The sequence below is a fragment of the Canis lupus genome, chromosome 16 (assembly GCF_048164855.1).
Source record: "Canis lupus baileyi chromosome 16, mCanLup2.hap1, whole genome shotgun sequence".
Taxonomy (NCBI): domain Eukaryota; kingdom Metazoa; phylum Chordata; class Mammalia; order Carnivora; family Canidae; genus Canis; species Canis lupus.
Genome location: NC_132853.1, coordinates 57,808,512 through 57,815,189, shown reverse-complemented (window position 1 = coordinate 57,815,189; position 6,678 = coordinate 57,808,512). Strand labels below are relative to the sequence as shown.

The window sequence follows — 6,678 nt, the reverse complement described above, 5'->3', positions numbered from 1 at the left end:
CACCCTCCCCTGCAAGGCGGCGCCGACCCGGGGGGTGCACGGGGTGCAGGGCTCGGACAGCCGCGTGGGGTGTGGGCCCAGCGCCTTCACTGTCTAGCTCAGCTCTTCCCTTGCTGCGGTTTCAGAGATTATCCCGAGAAAATGGTCCTCTCATCTGGCCACCCTTCCATCCACCCCATCCGTCCATCTGTCCTCCCAGCCTCTATCCACTGACCCACTGGTCGATGGCTCTGAAGCACTGGTGCTAACTGGTGAGCTGTTCACCTGGGCTTCTTTCTTTCTTTCTTTCTTTCTTTCTTTCTTTCTTTCTTTCTTTCTTTCTTTCTTTCTTTCTTTCTTTTTTTTTTCAGAGAGGGAGGCAGGTGGAGGGGCAGAAGGATGGGGACAGAGAATCTTAAGCAGATTCCACGCCCACGAGAAACCCAACACGGGGCTCCATCTCACAACCCTGAGACCATGATGTGAGGTGAAATCAAGAGTCAGATGCTGGGGCACCTGGGTGGCTCAGTGGTTGAGCGTCTACCTTCAGCCCAGGATGTGATCTTGGGGTCCTGGCATCGAGTCCCACACCGGGCTCCCTGCATGGAGCCTGCTTCTCCCTCTACCTATGTCTCTGCCTCTCTCTGTGTCTCTCATGAAAAAAAAAAAAAAAAGAGTCAGATGCTTAACCGGCTGAGCCACCCAGACTCAGCCATCACCTGGTTTCTCGATCCCACTTGCTTGCTCTTTATGTGGGACACAGACCTGCACCCAGGCAACGGGCATGGAGAAAGAGCAGACCCATGGCAGGAGAACATCGGTTGCTCTGGGAGCTCCCGGCCAGGGCTTCATGGTGCGGGATGTTTGCTTCTTTGCTTCTTGCCTCCCGCTGGCGGGGATGGAGTAGCAGTGAAGGGGCCGCACCATGGCCCCGGGGTGTGTGCGCAGCCAGGTAATCCCCGGGTCACTGCGGCTGGGATGCCAGGAGGGATCAACAGGCCCCAACAGCGGGAACTAACAGTGGGTGATGCTCTTCATCATTTTTTAAGTGCCTGCTACGTGCTGGGCACCGTGTCCACCACTGCGCCCGGATGTCTTCACTGAATCCATTCCACAAGTCCACTCTCTGGAGGACTGGGGGCTCAGAGGAATTAAAGCCCTTGCACCGGCCCGGGGTCGGTTCGTGGGTCCGTGCAGGTGCTGTCACCCTCATGGGCCGTGTGACTGTGGCCAAGCCTCTTAAACTCCCCAAACCCTATTTTCTCCGGCAAAAAGGAAGGATCTGCCGTGGAATCGAGACTCCCCATCTTTCCAAGTCTGTGAACTGCATTTTAATGTCAAACGCTTTGAGGATCTTTTCACGTGCCAGTGCTTTTATTTTTAGGATTCGTTGGTCGAGAAAATTCACAATGATAAAAAGCTGCTTTGAATGCGGTAGTGGTTTAAAATCAATTTGTATTTGATTATTCACAACTGCATGTCTATGCATCTGAAAGACGCCCCCGATGTGGCTGTTGTTTATTGAGTCTAGCGGGCAGGTTGGGTGTATGGATCTTGGTCTCTGTGTCAAGACTCTGCAGCTCCCAGGGGTCAGGCCACGTGCTGCCCTTGCAGGTCTATCTTTTAAACTGAGTAAAGCCATCAACCCTTGCGTCCCCACCCCTCCTGGGTCGCAGTAAGAAAGGGCAAAATTAGGGCAGTGAGCAGAGACCCTGATGGAAGTTGTTGGTTGCAAAGCAGACAGGAGCCCAAGGGGGAGGGGGTCAGACTGCCCCCCCATGGCCTCCCCAGCGTGGTCAGTGCCTCGTGGCCAGGGCCCCCCTGCCCACAGGAGCAGAATCGTGTGGTGATCGTGCAGATGCTGACGTCCCGGGGACACTTCTCAAATGCCTTGTGGATCCCAAAAGAGAACGTGCAAAAGGCTGGGAAACAGGTCAGACCTTTCCTTTTATTCATTGTTCCTTTCTGAGATGAGATTTGGGTTGACTGCATACATCAGCATTCTGGCCTCCCTGGGGAATGAGAAGCAGAGCTCTCCTCCCACCTCCTCCCTCCCTCCCTCCCACCTCCTCCCTCCCTCCCCCCTCCCTCCGTGGCCTCCTCCTCCTCCTCCCGGCTCCCCCTCCCTGCCAAGGACTCAGCCGGTGATGCAATGCAAGGGCCAGGCCGGCCGCTCCGAGGAGGCCCTGGCGGGGCTTCCCGAGTCTGCAGAGGCCGCCTCTGGCCAGCAGCCGGCCCTTGTCCGGGAGGGAGGCCAGGCTTGCCTGGTGGTTTCAGCCCTTGGAAGGCTGCTGGTGAGCTGGAGCTCGTCTTGCACACTGTGTGTTGGATGATTTCCGGATCACATAAACATTTTGATAAAGGAGGATTGGAAATACAGGTTTGCTTTTGCTAGATGCCCTGTTGGCACCCAGAGACTCTGAAGCGGCTGGCCAGCCCTCCCACCTGGTCTAGTTACTGCCCACGATGCTGCTTCCCCTCCCGGCTCCTGGTTCTTTTCTTTCATGAAGTCATTTATCCCTGAGAGAGTTTCCCTCTGATGGGGGACTGGGGGGCCGACAGGGCGGTCGCTAGAAGACTTACGGTGAAAAGTGAAGGTTGTGTAGGAGAGAGGCAGAGGGACCAATGGGGGCCCCAATCTGGGTGGGGAGAGGATGTGGCTCCAACGGATCCCAGGGCTTGGGGTGGGGGGTGGCTTGCCAGCGGTGAAGCTGGAGAGATGAGCCAAGGCCCAGGGAACGCAGCATCTGTGGAGACAGGGACACGTGCTGGGGTTGCCATGGGGTGGCCCTCTGAGGCTGTGACAGTGGATTGCATGTGTCCACTTGACCAGGTCGTGGGGTGCCCACACAGCTGGTTGGATGTTACTCCTCTGTCTGCAAGGGTGTTTCTAGAAGAGGCTGGTGCAGGAATCCAGGGGCTGGGGAAAGGAGAGAGTCCTCCCCAGCATGAGCAGGATTGTCCAACCCATCGGGGCTACATGAGCCAGTTCCTTGACCACCAATCTCTTAGCATCTCTCTCCATCTCCATTGCCATCGCCATCCCCATCCCCACCTCCCTCCCCATCTCCACTCCCACCTCCCTCTTCACCCCCACCTCCACACCCTCACCTCCATCCCCACCCCCACCTTCATCCCCATCTTCCTTCCTACCTCCACCTCCATCTCTCCCCATCTCTCTCCCCATCTTCACCCCTACCCCTACCTTCATCCCCACCCCCACCTCCCTCCCTATTTCTATCCCCACCTCCACTCCCACCTCCTCCCCACCTTCACCTCTGCCCCCACATCCAGCCTCACCCTCACCTCCTCCCCCATCTCCATTCCCACCTCCATCCCCATTGCTCCATGTCCAATCTCTCCTATTTGCTGTTTCCCTGAACAGCCCTAACTAATAGGGACACTGTGCCTCACCCTCCTCTACACTGTCCTCTGAGTCCGCATGATTATTGGCAGCAGAGCAGAGCTCACTGCTTCCCCAGGCAGCCCTTCCGTGACAGTCCGCCCACCTGCTGATGAGAAAGCTCCTGACATCGCCATAACAAGTTTTGCTCCAGTACCACCTTGCCTCCCTGCTTCTCCCAAAGGACCTGGGGCCAAGGCACTCATCCTATTCCTCGTGGGCAGGCCTTCAAGTTTCTGAATGCTGCCTAAGGCCCCCTGTAAGTCTTCCCTCTGCTTCTTGGGCCCCACTTCTTCCACGCCTCATACTCATACGATGCCATATATGCAGACCCCTTTGGGGGGTAACAGACCACCCACTAACTGCCCACTCACCTACCCCGTGTTGATTCTGTGCGATTCCTCCCCTGGTGCCTGGGTGAGGATGAACTGGACCCAGGTGCGCCCACCAGCTTTTCTCTCTTGGGCATTCGGACTGATGTTGTGAAATTGCCATTGGGTCAAACTGGGCTTTGGGGCAGAGCTGATGAAGGCAGGCACCTCCTGCCAGGTGGCTGGGTAGCAGGGGCAGGAGGCAGCCACCAGGCAAGGGAGAGAGAGCATCGCTTGGAGGCCTGACGCTGGCTAGCCACTTCTCCTCCTCCCCAGGGCCCCGCAATCTCCACCCGTGGGTCCTACGAGGGACAAACCAGTCTGCTCCCTTGTGAAAACGCTTCCCAGCAACCAAAGCTCGGTCAGCACAGCACTCCCACCCTTTCTTCTTCCCCGTCCTCCCCTCCGCCTCCCTGGCCACCACCAACGGGGGGCAAACTCTGGTTTGTTAGCATCTCTTGAAATCAGGGGCCCAGGTGCAGGAGGACAGCCCATCTCGGGGATCCCGCAGCGCAGCACACACGACTTGCAGGAGAGCGTGGGCCACAGCAGGGCCCTGGCGGGGAGCCCTCCTGTTTGTGGGGCCTCCCTGCACAGGTGCCAACCCGGGGCCACCCATTCCAGCCCAAGGTGCCAAGTCTGTTCCCTCCCTGTCCCTGCCCCAGCAGCCCGGAGCCTGCGGAGTTCCTCTAGTTTGTAAGAATGCCCCTCTCCTCCGCGTAGGCCTCCCTCAAGGCAGCCACCGCCCACCACCCCGCTGTTCCTCTCGCGGGCCGTGGCGACCACGGGCACCCCCTCCCCACCCTGCGGTCTTGGGGGTCTCCAGCACCTGCTTCCCTTGTCCCAGATCCAGGGAGTCGCTGACTCGGACTCCCGGAGCGATTGTGCCCTTTCACAGAAGACCGCGGGTTCCAGAGACCAGAAACATGCTCAGGAGCAGCCCGTGAATTGGCAGGGGGGCCTGGGCCGACTCCAGCTCCAGGGGTGCCAAGCGCCATCCTGCTCCCCTGCTCTCGGGGCAGGGGGCTCAGACGGGCCCCAGGGCCAGCACAAGAGGGAGGTCGACCCTTGCCTGGCAGGGACAGGCTCGCTTGTCCTCACCACTGTCTGCTGGGGTCTTGCTGAGGGCTGTGGGTGCAGCTCGTTGGCAGGGCAGCCTGGGAGCCAGGGTGAGGTTCTGAGGCCAGAGCTTGGCCCAAGTGTTGGGCCGGGTGTGGGCGGGGGGCGGGAAGACCATCCCCTCGGGACTGTCGCTCGGCAGTCATTACAGCTCACCGAAGTCAGGGCGGAAGGTTCTGGAACATATGCCTTTTGTAGGCTCCCTACTCCCAGAGCAGCATCCACCCACTTGCTTTGCTTCCCTGCTTGGCACATCCTAGAGACGGCGGTGCTGCGCTTTCATCTGACACACTTGGGTGTTCGGATGACTGTGCACGTTGGCTTGCTCCCCTTTATGTGGCATGAAGGCCCCCCCACGCCCCGTCCCCTCACCCCCAGGGCAGCAGGCTGCCTGGGCAACCCTGCAGGATGCCACTCAGCACCTGGCCAGGGCCATGCACCATTTAGATCATGTGTCTGAGCAAATGGAACACTTGCCTGTGAGAGTGACAGGCCCCCGCCCCCGGGGGTGATGTGCTGAGGCTGGGGCAGGGCGCTGAGGGCCCCCCATGGCCGGGGTCCTGGCCGGGCCGCCCTTCCCAGCTCCCTGCCCAAGGCCAGGGCTCGCCCACCCTGCTGCGGCCCCGCCAGCTCTTCCCCGGCGGCCCCACTCGGCCCTCAGGAATCTTCAATGGCGTTCCAGAACGTTCAAGCCTACACCTCAGGGCCCGGCTGCCAGCTCCAGCCCCAGCAGCACCGCCAGGCAGGGAAGGGGCAGCAGCGGGAGGGTAGGGGGTGGGGAGGGGAGAGGCTCAGCTTGAGTCCCGGCCACAGGGGCCACGGCAGGTGGGGCAGGGGGAGCAGCAGCCAGCATCTCCCGGCCACATGCACCCCTGCTCGCCTCCACCCACCCACATACGCACACGCTCCCACCCCCACATCTACACATGTGCCCCCGACACCCCCACCTCGATCCCACTGCACCCATGTGCCCCACTCCCCTGCACTCACCCTCAGCCTACACCCACACCCCCCCCACACCAACCCCCCCACCTCACTCACCCCCCACCCCTACCCCCACCACACTCACACATACACCCATCCCCCACACTCTCCCATATCCACACCCCACCCTCTACACACCCCATACCCCTCCTCCTACATCCACACACACCTGTGTACCCACTGCACACAAGCACCCTCCCCCCCCCCCATATTGGGGAGAACAAGTAGTCCTGGCAGAGAGAGGGAGAGGGCAGGGGAGGGGAACAGAGGAAGGGAGGGGGCAAGTGACCCTTGGGGAGGGGCAGCAGAAGGGGAAGCAGGGAGGGAGACAGGCTGAGAAAGAACAGAGGGAAGGCCGAGCAGGGCCCTGGTCGCAGCCCATTTCAAGGGCATTTGTTGAGTGAGACTCCCAAGTGCCCCGTCCCCATGCTCACAAGGCAGATGAGGCCTCAGACGCAGGACCCCACACAGTCCCCAGGCCTGGCCATGGGGGCCTTTCCCCAGACCAGCCCCCCGACGCGTCCAGCCAACCACTTCCCACTTACTCTGGCAGAGAAGAGAGAGACACGCACACTCACGGATGAGGCGGTCCGCCCCGACGCCCAGAACTACCGGGGATGCATCCAGAAGAGAAGATTATGGGCTGACTTCTCTCCTGAACATGACTCCAAGTGTCTTAAACAAAACATTAGCAGGTCAGGCCCACCACCGGCAGGGTGAACACACCTCGGTCACGCCGGGTTTATCCCCTGAGCGGAGAGTCGGTTTAACAATCGAAATCCAACCAGTGTAACTCCTTGTGCTGACAGAATAAAGGAGCAA

General features: G+C 60.0%; 1 long non-coding RNA gene across 1 annotated transcript; it reads right to left on the bottom strand.

The window, feature by feature from the left end:
- Positions 1-1,387: 1,387 nt before the first annotated feature.
- LOC140607570 (uncharacterized) lies at positions 1,388-4,109 on the bottom strand. Its single transcript, XR_012009544.1, has 3 exons — positions 3,761-4,109; positions 2,563-2,726; positions 1,388-1,991 (listed from the first exon to the last, which is right to left on the bottom strand). It is a non-coding gene; the product is annotated as an uncharacterized lncRNA (long non-coding RNA).
- Between the last annotated feature and the right edge of the window lie 2,569 nt (positions 4,110-6,678).